Source organism: Phasianus colchicus, chromosome 1 (genome assembly GCF_987193195.1).
Source record: "Phasianus colchicus chromosome 1, bPhaCol1.hap1.1, whole genome shotgun sequence".
Taxonomy (NCBI): domain Eukaryota; kingdom Metazoa; phylum Chordata; class Aves; order Galliformes; family Phasianidae; genus Phasianus; species Phasianus colchicus.
In genome coordinates, this window is record NC_143436.1 from 127,187,611 (window position 1) to 127,206,114 (window position 18,504).

The window sequence follows — 18,504 nt, forward strand, 5'->3', positions numbered from 1 at the left end:
AATGATATCACTGGTTCTTTTAAACCTGTTAAGATATGTATACTTTGGCAAAAGAAGAGAGAACACAGGTAGTAAAAGACTTAGCGAACATGGAGAATATTTTTCATAAGTTCTGAGGAAAAGATAATTAAGAAATCATCTGGGAGTAAATAGGAAAGTAAAAGAGATGCTGTGTTAGCAGGCAGCCAGCAGAATGAACAAAGGCAATCATACGTGAATTCCACATGAGGAAAAAAAGCAATACATTTTCACTCAGAAAGAACCTTGCAATCTGATCTACATGTGACAAGAGAATTTCAGCACAAAGATTCACCTGGATACACAGACAGCATTTATAATATTATATTACAGCAATTACTGAAAAGACTTAGTGAGTCATATGGTACTCATTTATGGTGTTGTTACCCATGTGGATATGGAAAGGATCTCATATAAATATTTAACATATACCATTAACTAAATCTATAGAAACTCCATAAAGCATATGTTCTACCTGATGTCACATGTAGTAATTAGAGCTGTGCTTAGCAACTGTAATTGAAATCAGGGCTTCTTTGCCTTAAGCAGTATGCAAGTATAAGTGTAAGAGATAGTTCTGGTCTTGAAAAGAGATATAGAAAGCATCATGTATCAGCGTTCTTGATATATGTTGTAATATCTCAAACAAACTTCTCAAGGGCTTCCTCGAAATGCAAGAGAAAAGAGAATATTTAATAATTTTTAAATCTATTCTATTCTATCCCAGGTCCTATCTGAGTGTAATTCATGTGGGTTTTGCTCCATGATATTTATGAGTTAACTGAAAAATTTGATGCTAATATTCTCTGGCATATAAATTCAAGGTAAACATGTTCATTTGCAGCTGTAAGTATTTAAGTCTGATCTACTTCTGGATTCTGAACTTGTCTCCGAGTGCACTAAAAATGTTTTTAGATATAGTGGTCAAAAATCCATTTAAAGTAGTCTGTAGTGTCTTTGTGCAAACATTTGCATTCAGTAGTTCAACACAGTAAACCACCAAAAACTATTAGGAGGACTTCAATTTTACTGTCTGGAAAATCCACTATTTGGGCTGCCCTGGGCTTTATTTGGGGACAGTTCTCTTTCCTGTTTTCATAAATGACCTGGATGCACAACTCAAAAGTATAGTAATTTTTGTGGACAACACTAAATCAGAAGAAACTTTAGACTCCCCAGAGGGTACAGAGCCATTCCATAGAGATCTGGGCAAATTGGGAGGGTAGGTAGTCATCAACCACATAAAGTTCAACAAGAACAAGTGCTGGATTCTGGTCCTGGGATGGGGGCATCCCTGGATCTATATACTCACTGGGGGTAAAGAGGGGAACAGAGGGGCAGTGTTAATCTCTGCTCTCTGGTGATGGTAATAAGATCCATGGGAATGGCAAGGAGCTGTGTCATGGGAGAGTCAGGTTGGATTTTGGAAAAAGGTGGTCCTACACTGGACCAGGCTCCTCAGGGAAATGGTTACAGTCCCAAGTGTGCTGGAGTTCAAGACACATTTAAACAATGCTCTTAGAAATATAGTTTGAATTTTAGGTGGTCCTGCATGGAGCCAGAAGTTGGATTCAATGATCCTTGTGAAGCCCTTTCAACTCAGGATATTCTATGATTTTGTGATTCTATGAGAACCCAGGTCACATAACATTTTTAAGTTCAAAGGCACATAAAATACTTTTCAGAATCAAATCAGCTGTAAAATCATATCACTATGTCCCAAAAACTTTGATAGAGGAAAGCTTTCTCTTGGTGTGGTTTGGAAGGGAAATGAAAATTCCTGTGCTTTATTTTTCTCTTATCATGTAATCCAACCATGCATGTTAAAAGTGAATAAATATTTGCTACTGAAGGATCAAAGATGAGGGAAAAAATACATGAGTGTTTAGATTACAGATTCAGGGAGCTTGAGGGAGGCAAACTTTGAAAATGTAGAGTAGCTACTCACTTTGACAACTGCTGTGAATGTTGTTTAATCAATATCTGTGTCAAGCTGCAGAAATGCTAGAGCAGAAGTTGTTTCTGTCCAAAGTAATTGCTACAGGCAGAAGTATCTCATCTTGCACCTGGTTTGCTCTAGCCACCTCCTGTATCCCTGGGTACAGTGCTTGGGCAGCATCCCAGCAGAACCTGAAAGAACAAGAAAGGACTTTTCATCAGGCCAACAAGACACTTCTTTGCTTCTTATCCAGACATTGCAAGAGGCAGAGTCTAAGCTAGTAGCAAACTGGGAACATAAACAGTTCTATGTGCACTTCATAACCCTATCATGGTTTGTTAGGTTGTGAGAAGGGGAAATACTGTGCTGTACAGCTAGCATTCAAAGAAGCTTATAGACTGTGTATATGAGGGGCTAAGGCATGCCAAATACTGTAGCAAGATTACAAATACAAATGCAGAACTAGCATTTCTCTATGCTCATCTGTAGTGCCTGTGCAGCATTTTTTGCATCCAGCTCCAGTGGTAAACTATTACATATTGCAGCCTCAGCAGGGAGGAGAAAAACTTGCAAGTAATGTAATTAGGAAGAAAGTGATCTTCTTAGGGTCTCTTTGTTTCCGTCTTGTTGGCATCTCTTGAATCCTAGGGGCTCCTTGGTTCTGAACTGGATCTTTCACAGAACACAACTCAGAGGAAAATTGTTCCTACTAAAGTTAATTTTTCAGTTTAGGTTGAGTAGTGGTTGCTCCCTAAATTGAAGTTTTAAACCAACTAGTTCGAGAATATCCTCTTTGCTTTTGTAACCACTCGGGAGAGTAATTTGGGAAGATAACAACGTATCACAGTTATATAATTTTGTCTAATTTTTGCTCAACTTAGTTAAATGCTGATCTTCTAATTCTTCTGAATGTTATAAGTATTAAAATGTTCTGAAAGCCCATAAAAATAGCTTCTTGGGCCCAATTACAGATAAGAGTTTCACCTCATTTAAAGATCAAAACTTAAACACATAATTAGCCTGGAATTATATTTTGCTGAATATGGCTGGTTTACTGGATAGTTACATAAATGTCTTTTACTGGAGAGTGAGGTGATTAAATCCTTCAAATGCTGCAGCATAATTTATCCCAGGAGCAATGCTGCCAGAGCAGCACTTTTTTTATGCTATAGGTGGGAGACAAGATCAGCACCAGCGGTGCCAGTGTGGCCCCATTATAGGACGAATGGCAGAAGCACAATTTAGACTGGAATGCCAGAGAACATCAAATGCAGCCACAACATTTTGACCTTGTCACCTTGAAGAGCAGTAACACAAGCTACTTCCTAGAGTAATAATGTTGTACACAAGTTAGCAGAATGAGACAAAAGTAAATCAGGCTTGGAGACAAGGAATTCATAGGAAATTTTTATTGAGAAATAATAAGAAATAAGAAGACATTTTTGTCTGAGGTATCTTGGAGGAAAGATAACTGCATGTGCAATTTATGGGCCCTGGAGTAAATGATGATATAGCAGCTGGCTCTGCTGGAGGACCCAAGCATGGTATTTGCTCAAAATAATAATAAAAAAATAAAAATAAAAAAATAATAATAATAAAAAACCTGCTTAAAAATATATACACTATACCTGCAATAGTTAAAGGAGTTTGAGTAATAACAGGAGGAAAAAAATAATTCCCTAGCTGTCCACTGAAGTATCATATCTATACATGTATTTATGTTGAAAAGTCAGCTTTTTCTATGTACACTGAAGAGTTGAACAGCAGGAAGAAAATCCAGCGCAGAATTAAAACAAATGCTAAGTTGCTGCTAGATTACAAACTGTGACAGAATTCATAGGCAATAATATTACTTCTACCAGGTCTGTGCAGTTCAGTTTTTATTTAATTTTTTAAGTCGATGTAGCAAAAACAAGTGCAGGAAAAACTCCAATCAAATTTTTTTGTAAAGAATACTTATTATAAGACCAAAAAGGCAGCATAAGTGGATTAATTTCTCAAATTTCTCAGAGGCTCTTTCTTCTTCTTCTTCTTCTTCTTCTCCTTCTTCTTCTTCTTCTTCTTTTTTTTTTTTTTTTTTTTTTTTCAGTTTCTCTGGAAGACTAATATGTTGCCAGTGCTTATTACTTTTCCAGACCCAGGTGGATTAGTGGTATGCTGTGGTTAGCCTGATTCATATTGCATTTTCTCATAAAACTCAGTAAAACTGAGAGACAAAGACTGCAGACAGATCTATAAATTGTTGTCCACTGCTGATATTGTTGGAATGATGACTTTAATAGTGGCCAGCTACAACAATTATAATTGTTCTTTTTATGAGTTCTGTTATTCTCATTTTGCACCTAAGGTGCTGCCATGCCTTCCACGTTGTCAGGAAATTGAGAGAGCAATGCACATTGGAGTCAATTAGAGATTTTCTGGCACATGTGTCTACAATACATTTGCTTCTTAAGCTGGGATTTGGGTTACTTTTCAAGCAAAGAAATATTGAAAAGAAGAAAAAAAAAAAAAAAGAACCTCTGTAGAACAGAAAGTAATATTCAGGAGTGAGAATCACAGAATCATCGAATCTTAGAGGCTGAAAAAGACCTGTGGAGATCATCCAGTCCAACCCAAATAATTAAGTGAAAAGATCTCACAGAAGTGCGATACACATGCAGTAAAATAACTTGGAATTTCACAGTAAAAGAAAACAATTGCAACATATTAATAGAGGGTTTGCTAGCACCACTGTCCAGTTCCTAAGCAACTCTGCAACTGCAAAGCTTATAAAAGTATAGAGATCCATTCTCGGTGAATTTATTTCTTCACATATGTGCTGTACAATCTTGATGATTTTTTTTTTTTCCATGGGTGACAAAACCATTTTGAATAGCAATGGCGGTTTAAAAACCCATCTGGTCAAAAGATAAGATTTATTACATCTGAGATTACCATATGTTAACCTGTCGAGACAAGGTTATAACTACTCTCCACTGTAACCTCCTACAATTCCACATGTAAACTTTGTATTTGTTAACATCACTGTTTCCATTAAAAATGTACTAAGGGTATGAAATTTGACTTCTGTAAACTCAAGTAAATTATAGCAACTGTATTTTCCTTGTAGGCACTAATGTTCAGCTATTTGAAGAATGAAAATACATTTTTGAAGTAGAATTGTGAAAGAAGGATGGCAAAGATTTTGCTCACAATTACCATGGAAATAGTAATTTTCCTGTGTACATGATTTCTGAGTTTACTGATTTAAAAATTCATAGTTGTCAGAAATTTATTGGAATTGGAACTTGCTATGATTCTTCAGAGTCCTTTTTCACAAATATTATATAATGCTCATTATGTAATAATACAGTAAAAATTTGCTTCAAGATTTCTATTGAGGTATAAGAAGATATATTTTAGGATGGATTTCCATGTATTTTTCCTCTTGCATTTATTTTTTGTATTAATAGCCTCATCCCATTCTGGTTTAGTACAGAACTGTGTGATAGAACTGTGTGAGTAGTTTAACTTCTTCAAATGCTATTATGTTCTTGTATTTTTTTCACAAGATGTTAGTTTTGAACTTATATAACATTTAATTAACACCAGTTAACAAACTGTCATCTTTATTTCTGCTGATGAATCTAAGGATTATAATTCTTATTAAAATCATTCCAGTTTGAATAAGCTGCAGCTAAAACCTAAAGCTTGCAAAAGAAAAATGTGCCAGAATGTAACCTAAAGTTTACTATTAATAGTCATGTATAACACCAGCAAACAAATGGTCATCATTATTTCTGTTGATGAATTTGAGGATTATAGCCATTATTAAAATCATACCAATTTAAATAAGCTATAGCTAGAACCTAAAGATTGCAAAAGGAATATCAACGTAATTTGACAAAGTTTACTATTAATAGTCATGGAATGTGTGATCTGCAATTACCCATTACTTATCACTTATTCTCTTTTCATTGATCATTTTAACATTTGACATTGAATGTTATGACAGTTTCATAGCAGAGTTGTAAACTGTCATTAATCTTTGTGGTCCGTAGCACAGGAGTGTTCCGTTTTTTAAAATACTTGATGATACTATTGATAATGTAAATATAATGGTATTAAGTGTATTTTGCTATGGTGATGCTTTGATGTATAGGAAGAAGATATTTTTCCTCTCACTGCCATTCAACTATGACCTATGTTTGTCCATTTTGGGGTGACTTTTCTGTATCTAAACTGTTATTCATCAGGGGATCCTGACAAGCTAAAACTCAACCTGATTCTTTATGAGTAGCAATTGTGCTTTATCCATGGCAGGAAGCTCAACACAGCTGCATGCTAGCTGCCTCTCAGCAGGATAGGGGAGAATCAGAAAGGCAAAAACGTGAGAACTCGTGAGTTGAGACAGTTTATCAGATAAAACAAAGAAATGTGTGTCCAAGCAAAGCAGAACAAATAATGATTTCACTACTAGCTTTTGTCAGCCACTTCCAGGAAAGCAGGGCCCATCATGTGTAACATCGTTTTGGAAATACAAACAATATCATTCTTAAAAACATCCCTTCCCTTTGCTTCTTTCCCCCCAGCTTTATTGTTCAGCATGACATCACATGGCATGGAGTATCTCCTTATCCAGCTATCATCACTGCAATAACTGTTCTCAGTATTTCTTATTACCAGTCCATCCTGAAGCTTATTCCTGAAGCTTGGAGATGTAAAATGCCTTCAATGAGTGTAGCCTTGAAATTTTTTGTGACAGTGGTGACGGTGACAGTGTCAGTGCCAGACACAGAAGTCTTTGATATGAGTTATGAATTCATAAAGTGAAAACTAGGTTACAGGCATTGTGACCCCTGACAGTAACCTAGTGTTGATAAATTTAATTCAATTTATATGCTGGATATTACGTCAAATGTGAGGTTGAGCTGCTTTGTATTTTTTTCAGAGAGAAAAACTGCCTTCAAGTAAAGTGAATATGATGGATTAATGATATATTCCAAACATTTCATCTCAAGAACTTGAGACAAGTGCAGAAGATAATGAGGCATTGCATTGTAAAATTAAGACACCAAGTGAAATGCCATTTTAAAAAAGAATGTATCAAAACAGTGTATCATTATACACAGTGACCGTAATATCATATTGTTCTAATTAATATTGTAACTTCCATTTGCCTATCTAAATTGCAGGCTTGTTTTAATGGATATTTGTTTCAAGTACTATGAACATCAGAAGCAAGTATTTATAGTTTTCTAGATATTATTTAATCATATATTTTCATCTACTGTTAATAGTAATTTTCTGAAAATATTATGATAATTTCACTAATGCACAACCAAAGAGATCTAAAAGAACATTCATATTCCTCTTACTGATTTTCAGTTTCAGAGATTGTCTTGTAATGATAGGTTTCAAGATAATTTCCTTTACTTGAATGCCTGTTAGACAGACTTTCTAGTTAAGCTGAAATTTCTTAAATTCCACCTGAATTGCTTCTTAAAGAGCACCTCCCCTATGTGAAGAACTAGGGTTTTCAGCCTGGAGAAGACAAGGCTCTGAGGTGACCTTATAGCAGCGTTCCAGTACCTGAAGGGAGCCTACAGGAAAGGTGGGGAGGGACTTTTATACAAGGACATGTAGCTACAGGATGAGGGGAAATGGCTTTGAACTGGAAGAGGGTAGAAATTATTTTCTGTCAGGGTGGTAAGACACTGGAACAGATTGTCAAGAGAGGTTGTGGATGCTTACTCCCTGGAAGCATGCAAGGCCAAGTTGAATGCAGCTTTGAGCAACCTAGTCTAGTGGGTAGTGTTCATGCCTATTAACAGTGGAGTTGGAACTAGATGACTGTAAAGGTTCCTTCCAACCCAAACAATTCAATGATTCTGTGATTTCTAGGGGGAAAGAAGCTTAGCCAGTGCACAGAATTTAGTGTCTTTGAGAGAGGAATTTGGAAGACTTAGCTGCCTCCTGAAGGCAGTCTTTCAAGCTCAATCTCTGCACAGTTAAGGCAGCAGCAGAGTCTATCCGTAGATCCCATAATATTTCCATGGTTATGTTAGGATAAGAAGAGGTATTTTAGCTCCATTCCAACATAGGTTTGCTAACTGTCTTGTGAGTGCAATCAAAGATATGAAATAGGAAACTGCTGTGTTTAACACAATGCTAAAGAGCTGCAAGTCACTCAAGAAAGAAGGGATTTTTTTCCTGGAAAGTTCTTTATCAGCTGTGGCACCAAAACCTGTGACCCTCATTCTTGTAAATGTATCCATTAACAACAGTGCTTTCTGTATCCTGGTAATAAATCAGTGTAAGACTTTGCTCTGCAAAATCATTATGCTTGTTTATGTATTCCTCTGTAAGAAAGAGATTATTAGCTAAATCAATATATACCCAAACATGTGAATTATTTTGAATTTTGACAAAAAATACTACATTTTTGCTATTATTTGCTCTTATCACTAATACTTGAAAAATTACGTTCAATGACAGGAAGAGATTTCTCTATACTTTATTTAGCCACTTTGTTTAAGTATTATTAGTGTTTCATAAATTTTCTGTTTTCTTTTTCTTTTTAAAATGAGATTACTATTCTGGGTCCTTAAATACATTCCATAATTTATTTTCTGCTGTAGCGCTCTTAAAACTGAATTGATATTCATGAACAGTATTGACTGCAGTGTCTAGGGTCTTTCTCATTGTAACCCACCTGCATTGGTTTTGTATTAGCATTTTCATGGTGAGCTCAATATTCAGATATTTATATTGAGTGGTGAAAATTACCTAAAATTCAGAACTGAAGGGAAAAGCTTCATGGTAAAATTAACTTCAAGATTTGCCTATGAAATAGTGCAGTATCTTAAACTGTTTTGAGAAAATGCACAATGTATGTGCATGTGTGATAAACTTGAGTTGTATTTCTGATCCCATTTTATGCTAAAATCGATGGATTGACAATCCATTCTCAGACAGGATAGCAGTCTTACTGACAATCCCAAGATGGACAAGGTTTCCTCAGACAAACTTTTATTTGGCAATAGTAATTCTTGGTTATCTGTTTGTGCAAGATGTTTCTGGTCACATAAGTAAGCCACCAGAGAACCTCCAATAGAGGGAAGATCTCAGGAGACAATTCATCTGATCTCTTTCAGTATTTTCTTGAAGCTTTTTTTTGCAGAATATTTTAGTTGCGCATGGTTTAGACCAACCACATCCTGATGCTGCTCACCTCTCTCCTTCATCTGTAATGAGGTTCTGGAGTGACTACCTCAGATGTTTAAATGAGTATCATCAGCACAGTCTTTTCTGGGGAAAACAACAAATTCGTAGAATTTTCCACAGGGATGTTCATCGGATACTGTTTATTTTTGTCTGAAACTCCTAAGGATTGAGTTCTGCATTTTTTGTGAGAGGCTTGTTAATGTCTCAAAGCACTGTAGGATGGCCCAGAGCACTGCAGAATGATGTAATATGTTACTAAAGCTACAGAGTCACAAATAGCTGCCATTTTGAGAGATCTCCAATGCAGAGCAGGTTCTGTATCATCTGTTGATGATGTAATTCTCACAGTATGTAAAAGTAAAATGCTGCTGTCTTCTTTTTGGTAGCAACCAGCTACATTTAAAAACACTCACCTGTTTTGATATTAAAACTTTAAAATATATATATATATATATATATATATAATGCTAAGTATGTGAAAACGTGCAGTACATTTTTTGGCAGTATGATATGAATCACCTGCTGTAAGCATGAATTTCTGTTCTTCCATACTGATAGAGCTATTAACATCTTCCTTATCATTTTAGAAGATGTTTATAGACCAAAAAGTCTTTTAATGAGAAGTGGAATTTGTACAGTACTTCCAACTAAAATATGATTTATTTGTCCTTTTAAGAAACCACTGAATAAGCACATTTTGCATTTTGCTGCCCGGATTGAATTATTTTTTTCATGGTCCTTTTAGCTCATGCCCAGATTGCATCAGCTTCAGAACATAGCTGTAATGAAATACAGTATTGTGAAACTGTTCTACATAGCTGTCTGTAATACATTTCCTAAATAAATACAAATTAAAATCATAAGAGTGAACTGTGCATCAAAAGCGTTCTTTCTCAGTTCTTGGCATCTGTGAGACTTGGCTGGTATTCTGTTTTGCCAGTTGAACAAAATAAGAGTTGGTATAATGATCCTACTCATTCTGACCAACATCTTTTGTGTATCCTTGGAGGTTTTTCTCATCACTTATGACTTACTGTTGAACAGGGAAGTATTTTACTCTTTGCAGCCCTTAGAAACTGTGCGTTATAGTACTTGAATGAATGGTTCCCTTTAATAACATAAAAAAACAAGTGCAATTTTTTCTTCATATTTGTATCTTCCCACATAAAAGCAAGAGCTTACACTGTAATTTAATGCTGTTTCACTGTAATTTAATGCTGTTTCTGAGCATAATCAATTATCGCTGATCAAATAATTTATCCTGTTCCTTATACCTTATAAACAACTTACTGGTGCAAGAATTAAGACTGTATTGTGTCCTGTCATAATGTTAATTTACATTGTAAGTTTAAACAAGTAGCTAGACAGCAGAGCATAACCCATTAGATTAGAAACATCTCAAGTAATGCTCCTCATGTTTTTTATAGAAACACTTGAATGACTGAAAGATAATCATATTCTCTAAATAGTCCCATGAAATGCAATTTTATAACTAAACAAATCCAGCCACACTGCCTATAAAATCCTATTTTTTTTTTTCCTCCAAAATTATTTCCCTTTGTATTCATGATCAGATTTGAGCAAAGCTTTCTTCATTGCTGACTTTGGCAGTTCTTTACACATTTCAGTTATGTACATGACTGATGGATTCAGTACCATATCCATTCCTGTGACAAGATGAACTCCTACTGGATTTGCTGCAATGTTCTGGTGGTCCAAGCCTTCCTCTTCTGCATCCTGGCTGTAAATGCAAGATATTATTCACTGTCAACAACAATGAGAGTTCGTGGAGATGTTTCTCTGAAGTTCTGGCGTTGAGAAAGGAGGCTGAAAAGTGTCAAATTTCAGTAAAGAGGGAGAACAGAATTGGAGATGATACCAAAGTGGAGTAAGGAGACAAAGGAAGAAATATTTCCTTTCTGGTAATGAATGTGACTAAACTGAGAACTGCAAGGATCATATTTATGAACTCTCTAAATTACTGATGGATTTGTGTTTAAATTCTATCAATATTACATGCTTTAGGGACGTAATGCAGAAACTGAAAGGGTAATGGTGTATGTTAACAGATGCTGTAGTGTAATGAAAAGGAGTGCCCTCTAGTATTTCAGAAGAGAATATCCTGAGCAAACCATCTTGCCAGCCCTACTAGAGACAGAAAGAATAATAATAATAAAAAAGAAAAAAATAAAAAAGGTAAAACATACATGAAGAACTACTACAAGCAGGATAGCAGTGTGGCTAATGTTGTCTATGAATTCAGAAGGGATAACCAGGGTCTAAGAAGGCAGCTAAAAGTGCTCATGTCTACGTTCTGCTCACTCAAGCCCCATATTTTGCTCTCTGTGCCCAGGCACATGTGAAAGTCAGCACAAACAATAGCTATGCTGTTAGGAGAAGGGCAGACAAAAACACATTAGTGTGACATGGTGGGGATGCAGTGAGACCTGACATTGGAAATGGCAGTGTGATTGTGGATGTCCTTTGTGGTACACAAAGGACAATGAGCAAGCTGAGAATTGGTGCAACTAATTTTTAAGACGAATTCTTAAGGAAATCATTTAAGAATGGCAAACAGGGAACAGGGAATTAAACGAAGGACTCTATTTCTCACATGATTAAAACCAAATGGAGAACAATATTCTTTTGATGAGCAGTTGATGATGAGTGCTGTCAAATAAAGCAGACAACCTTCACAAAAAATAGCTTCTTAAAAATCTATTGGTCAATATACATGAAGAGGAAAGTACATTTTAAAAGTGAAGACAGCTCCAGGTGAGCTAGATGTTATAATTTCTAAGGGCTTGACTCAGGAGCCTAGTTAAAGTAGATAAATCTTGTCCAGTTGAATAACAGCATGCAACTTTGTACATGACACAGTGCTTGAGCAAATGACTTAACATCAAATATATCCTTGCACTGGAAGGCTGGGAATTCAATCCCTAGCTGAGGTTAAGGCTCATACTTGCCCCCTGACATGAATTTAACTGAAATCTGCTCTGTCTGCAAGGAGCTAAAAATGTCTTGTCAGCTGGAATAAATAATGGGAGATCAAAGCTTGCTACCTTTCTGTATTAAGGCTGCAGGGAAAGATCGACAAACATTTAGCATTACCTGACCTTTAAACTGGATTTTCGTATACAATCTGATATCATAAAGATAAAAGGACATTTTAAATCTTTCCAATTAATAGCAAATTTGAACACATTTTTAAGTTATTTTACAGAGAATTTGCATATATTCATATCTCTATGTGATGCATAAATCAGTAACTGGAAGATTTACACCCTCCTCTCCTTCCAGAACTACTATATGTTTTTATTGAAGCAAATGTATCAAATATCTCTTTAACATAAAGATGAACTCTGTGAAGCATTTGATTTCACTCTCATTGTGCAGTAGCAGTAAAAGAGCCTGTTTGAACTTCGATCTGTATCTCTGAAGCTGGAAGAAAGCTTTAGATTTTTGATCCTCTGACAAAACACAAGCTTTAATGGGTGAGGAGTCAGAAAAATACTTATAATTTTGTAATTTCCCAGAAAGACTAAAAGACTTTAACATCCAACAGTCCACTCAAAACACTGGAAATAAATCTGGACTAAGTCACAGAACATTCTTTCTTCTTTTGTACTTCTTTGCCCAACCAAGTTCCTGCTAAAACTCAGAAGTTCATCTGAGAATTCATGTCTAATTTAGATGGACTATAAGATTTCCATTTTGTTATTTCAAGAGGGCTTCTGGCTGAGATGCTCACAGACACCTCTGGAATGCCAGTGATCCTGTTTATTGAGTACAAGACAACACCCTGTCAACACAGTAATGTCAAAATATTGCAGATCCTTTTGTCTCGCACGGTATAACAGATTGCACAGAACAGCAGTTAATGCAATTCATTTAGGATAGACCTTTAGTCCTAATCCTGGTTCCTAGGACAGTTCAAATATTTTGAAATTAAATAATAAATACAACTACTTTACAAGTTGAACAGCTAAGTGCACTGAACTGTATACTCATACTTCTTTCTTCTTTTATTCACTCAGTGAATCCTGGATTTGCTTCAGTGCAGCATTCTGTGCAACAGATTTGAGAACTTTCTGGAGATGCCTTTCTTCAGGCTTCAGGCAAGGTAAGAGTTTGAATATTCCTTAAGAAGGAAATTTAGTGCATCGCTCAGTTTCCCAGGAGCAACAGGGGAGACTTTTACTACAACATCAACTCCTACTTCAAGTGTATGAATTTGAATCAGTTTGAATTAGGTTGTAGAGAGCTACCTTGCTGACAAGATACACAGAGTGTTCGTACCAAGACAATGAAGTTGCTTCCCAACTGCTACACAGGAGGGAGTTGTGCAGGAGGGAGTGCGGTCCTTCCTCAGGTACCAGTGAGTTTCCAGAGTGGCCTCTTTGAGCCCCCAACTTGAGCAGCATAAACTATTTGCTTCCTTGGGGTTGATATATTTGAAGGCTTTATTAATTGTCAATTCTTTGAGTATCTTGAAAATTTAAATGACTTTTTTCTAATTTTATTTTTCACTCTATGCCTCCCATTTTAAAAAACTTATTTTCCCTGCCTCCCAGCTGAGTCTCTTTTCAGTCTGGCTGAATCTCATATTTTCCTTTCATCACCTAGCCTATGACTCCACAGAGAGTCCTTCTTGGCTGCCACATTATGAATAGTTACATGTGCAAGAGCACATTCATGTGCAAAATTGCTCAAAATCTCAACAATGTTTAATGAATGCTGTGAAATGAATGGGCCTGTATGCACTCTGATAGGTTTTTGAAGGTAGGGAAAGAAAATAAGTGAAATAATATGGAAAAGAAAATCTCCCAAGAGCAGACAATGGAAGCCAGATCCAATATACTCAGCAGCAAAAGACTTAGTTTCCAATTTTATTTGTCCAGCCAAAAACTTTGTTTGTCTGTATGCCTACTGCACTTTAAGGTTTGTGTTTTGGAGGCAGGTCCAAGTTCTGCTGTCCAAGATCAACATAAAAACCATAAGGAAAAAAAAAATCCTTGTAATTATTTTTACATTTTAAAATGACTAGGTATTTAAAAAAACAAATAAACAACAAACATTACCATTTTGATGCAAAACAAGCAAGAAAATAGGTACCACAAGAACTTTCTCTGATTCTATTAGCTTGGACAAAGATGGTACATAGACACATTATATTCCAGACAAATCTAATTCCTATGAAACTTTTAAAACATTATTCTTAATATAATACATTAAATAATGGGACACACTATTTCATCATTTTGTATTGTATTTGTTTTCTAAGAAAATAGTTGAATAATCTTGAAAGGAAATAATCTTCCTTTTCCTTGCTCTTGCATCTTACTAGGCCAAAAGATAAAAAAAGAAAGAAAAAAAGAAAAAAAAGGTTTGTTTTTTTTTTAAACTTATCTCCATGTCCTATTCTTTTCTCAAAAAAAAAAAAAAAAAAAAAAAAATCGCTTCTATAGTTTAATGAGAATAAAATTACATCTATACCTCAAAATCATATTTTATCACTTAATTTTCTACACGACTAGTTTCAGTGAAGTTAATGGATTTTAGTTGTTATTGGAAATAAGTAAGAATTCATTATATGAAGAGTTCCTCTATTTAGGCGAAATAAAATTTAAACTATACACTCCGGAAACAATGGGCTTACTGTAAATCAGTTTGTTGTTGTTGTTGTAATGCATGTATAATGCTATGGCTGAATAATTAAACGAAAAGCAAGACTCAAAATCTTAGAAATCACATTTGATGGGTCAGTTATTCAGCTAATGTAAACCCATACTGCTCAGAGGAAGTCAAAGATGCAATGTGTCCTTGCACCATGTGACTGTTTAGTAAAATGTTTCTAAGGGAATATAAACTAAGATGTACCATATGCACCTTGTAAACAGTTTATAGATACAAGACTGCGATACTCAATTATTTTTACCTGTTTTTTTAATTAAACCTTCTTGGTCTGGTGTCCATACACTCAAGTTTTTAATTTCTAATGTAAGTGCATTAGCAAAAAGATGGATATCTGAGATATTTGACTCTGAAGTATATCATGTGTTTTGTTATCTCTAGAAGTGAGGTATATAAAGTATGCATGTATGTGTGTGAGCACACATGCTTATGTGCAAATTCAAAACCTCAGTCAAATATTGTTATTATTGGTTACTGGGAATGTTTGTGAATCACTTAGAATAACCGCTCTTTCTGAGGTTGACCACAGCGTTAAATGGGAAGATTGATTTTCAGAGTGTTAACACTACTTTAGAGAAAGGCTGCTCCACATAAGGGAAGAAAAATGGCTTATAAAGAATGCGTATATTTATGCAGCCTGGATATTACCAGAAGATATGGAATTTTGGTGACTGCTTTTGCTCAGCTATTGATGAGAAATGCAACTAATCTCTACCATAAAAATAGCAATCAACATGCAATATAGACCCTTTGTGGTGCTGAGGGTGTTTCACTGTTCTGGCTTTAAGAAGGGTGAAGAAGCTCTAATGGTTATCCGTAAAAAGAGATCTTCATTGGAGTGATGGTGAATAGACAGCCTAGCTCACAGAAAGTGACTCTAGAATTAACAAAGCTGAAAGCTTCACATTCAAGCAACTGTGTGGCAACAGTATTTCTAATGTCATATCCTTTCTTTGGATGATAGTTAAGGGTGTTAGTCACTTAGTCACTTTCTGTACCATGAGTAAACACAAATGATAACTCTTTCTAGCAATTTAGATAGCATTCCATAGTTAGAAGGGTTTTACAATTTAAACACTGCAGAAAATCTTTGGAAGGCATGATTCCAAGTCTTTTGATGAAGAAATATTTTTCCTATTCTCCACCTAGCCATTAATGTAAACCTTCACTTTTTTCTTCTTTTTTTTTTTATTTTTTTTTTATTTTATTTTATTTTTTTCATATTGATAGTAATGCCCTATATTTTACTTTCTTTATTCATTGTACAACCAAAGTTTTTGGGGTATGGCTTGTTTCATGTTGATATATATTAAATCAAGTGAACAGATTATATAATAGTCCCTTATTCAGAAAGCTCAGTTTGCTCTTTATAGTCATACATTTGGTAAGTTGATAAGCCTTTCTTTACTGAACACTATAGTATGCCAATTCTTTCTCCAGACTTCCTTTGTAAACTTCCAAACTTAAAGTTTTCTTTTTGGAAAAAACATGGAAAAAAGCCTACATAAATATACTACGTGCTTTGTTTCAGAGAAATCACAAGGTGCAGACCACACATGTCTGTGTAACATAGACATTACAGTGTTGAAGCTGTCTTCAAGCTGTACGGCTCATCTTTCTCATCTTGGTTGACGGCACTTTTCTCATCCTAAAAACACAGTAGGAAATTTCTCCTAGGAAAGATAAAAGGCCCATTCTTAATATCTTTTCACTGGATCATTTATGTTCTTTCTATATTAATTATAGGTGTTTATGTTTGATAACTGCCGTCTTTCTTGACTATGTTTCAGCAAAGACAAAAACTTCTGTTAATATTACAGAATGCTTATTGGATGTTGTTGTTTGGTATCCATTTCACTCATAGCTTTATCTTTTATAGCATAGCTGAAGCTCTCATGGAATAGCAATAAAAGTGGTGCTTAGGCTATGTAACAGATGACCTATATCTACACTGCCTCTAATCTGGTCATAAAGAAGGTTCAAGAGCTGTCAGGAGCAGTGGATTATGCCTTCTGACCAGTGAGGTCTGCCCAATTTCTGCATAGATGTACAGGCAGGCTGGCTTTCTGAGGCCATGTCAAGCTGGTTTCAGGATTAGGCAGAGGAGGAGGAGGGAGAGCGTGTTAAAAACAGTGGAACATGAATCTTCAACCTATGAACACAGATCAGAGAATCACAATTTTAAATTTAATGCCACAGTAGACATCACCAAAGTACCACGCCATTAACTTTTTGATGATCTACTGCTTGCAGTAAATTATGAGAAAGTTTGATTTTGTACTCCTACCTTAATTTAAATTGATTTTTCCTTGCCTTTAAAGAAATTCCCACTTGAAAAGGCCTCTGTCATAAGAGTGGAATGCATGTCAGTTTAGTAGAAACCAAAGGAAATAAAAAACACGTCTATCTGCTTGTTGTAGGAGTTTGGCACTGAACACAATAGTATCACTCCTGAGTGGTTAGTCACAAGGGTATCCAGCTGTAAAAAAAAGTTTGGATTTGGCTTCAAGTCAGGACCTACTGTTTTTCAGCAGGACTGGAAATATATAAAGTATAAAATGTTTTTGATGGTGCCAGAAAGGATTTAGCTTACACAGAACTCAACAGGATGGGTATGAAACCTCCACTCCCAGTGCCAAGTTTGAGAAGAAATGCAATTTTGCAGACTAGCAGACTCAATGTTTTCAATAGGTAAAAAAAGTAATATGCTTCAACAACCAATAGGAATACTCTTATTTCTATTTTGCATTATTCATTTAGTATGAAATGAGAAAGTGCCCCAATAAAGCATATTGAAAGCAATGTACTCTCCATGAATGGAGTTGTTATTGCGAAGTAGGACAATAAAAACAAACAAAAATAAAATTGTATTTTATTTATGCATTTCTTTTTCTATTATACATCCTCCTAAGAGTGCATAATAGCTTTATTTTCTTAGACTAGTTTATTGGAGAGATTCAAGAGAAATCCCTATGCATATATTTCCAAGAAAGAGTAGAAACTTCATCACTCTTGAGATTCTGCTATTTTTAAACAGACAGTTACATGTCTAAAAATAAAAATAAATAAGCTCTTTGTTCAGTCTTTTGGAGACTGTGTCAAGAAAAATCATTAAGAATAAATATGCCTAAACAACTCATATGTTCAAACATGAACCTTTACCCTCTGCTGAAATGTATCATCTATCTCTCTCTTTAGTCAGAAGCTTTCTCTTGAGTTATTTGTCCTTACAATCCTTGCTGTTTGGCTTGTTCCTATTTTTTAACTTGGTGAGTCCCATGCTCTGACAGCACTGTTTCTCCTCCTGTAGATCAGTTGTTAATTTTGTCCCATCTAAGGCTCACTGATCCTATAGTTGTGTTAAGCCAATCATGAGATATGTAGTCCATTGGTCATCTTTCTTGCACTTTCTAAATTTACTGTCAAATTCACTAGAGGTCAGTGAAAAAAAAACTGTGCCATACTACTTTCATTTTTGCTTTTAATTACACCATGTATCTATAAATAATATAAAATCTTTCACCCTTTTCATGAAATTTTACTTTGCTTTGACCTTGCTAATGAAAAAGTACTCACTACAAAGGTAGAGATATTTTGAGAGTATTCATATGGGATCTTATTCTGCAAATATTCATTGCCTATGG

At 35.3% G+C, this 18,504-nt stretch overlaps 1 long non-coding RNA gene across 1 annotated transcript in view; it reads left to right on the top strand.

Moving 5' to 3' along the window:
- Positions 1-18,504, top strand: part of LOC149920020 (uncharacterized) — a 97,059-nt gene that overhangs the window by 47,067 nt on the left and 31,488 nt on the right. Inside the window, exon 4 of the long non-coding RNA XR_016463614.1 lies at positions 13,204-13,289. This is a non-coding gene — a long non-coding RNA (uncharacterized LOC149920020). The remainder of the gene's footprint in view (positions 1-13,203; positions 13,290-18,504) is intronic.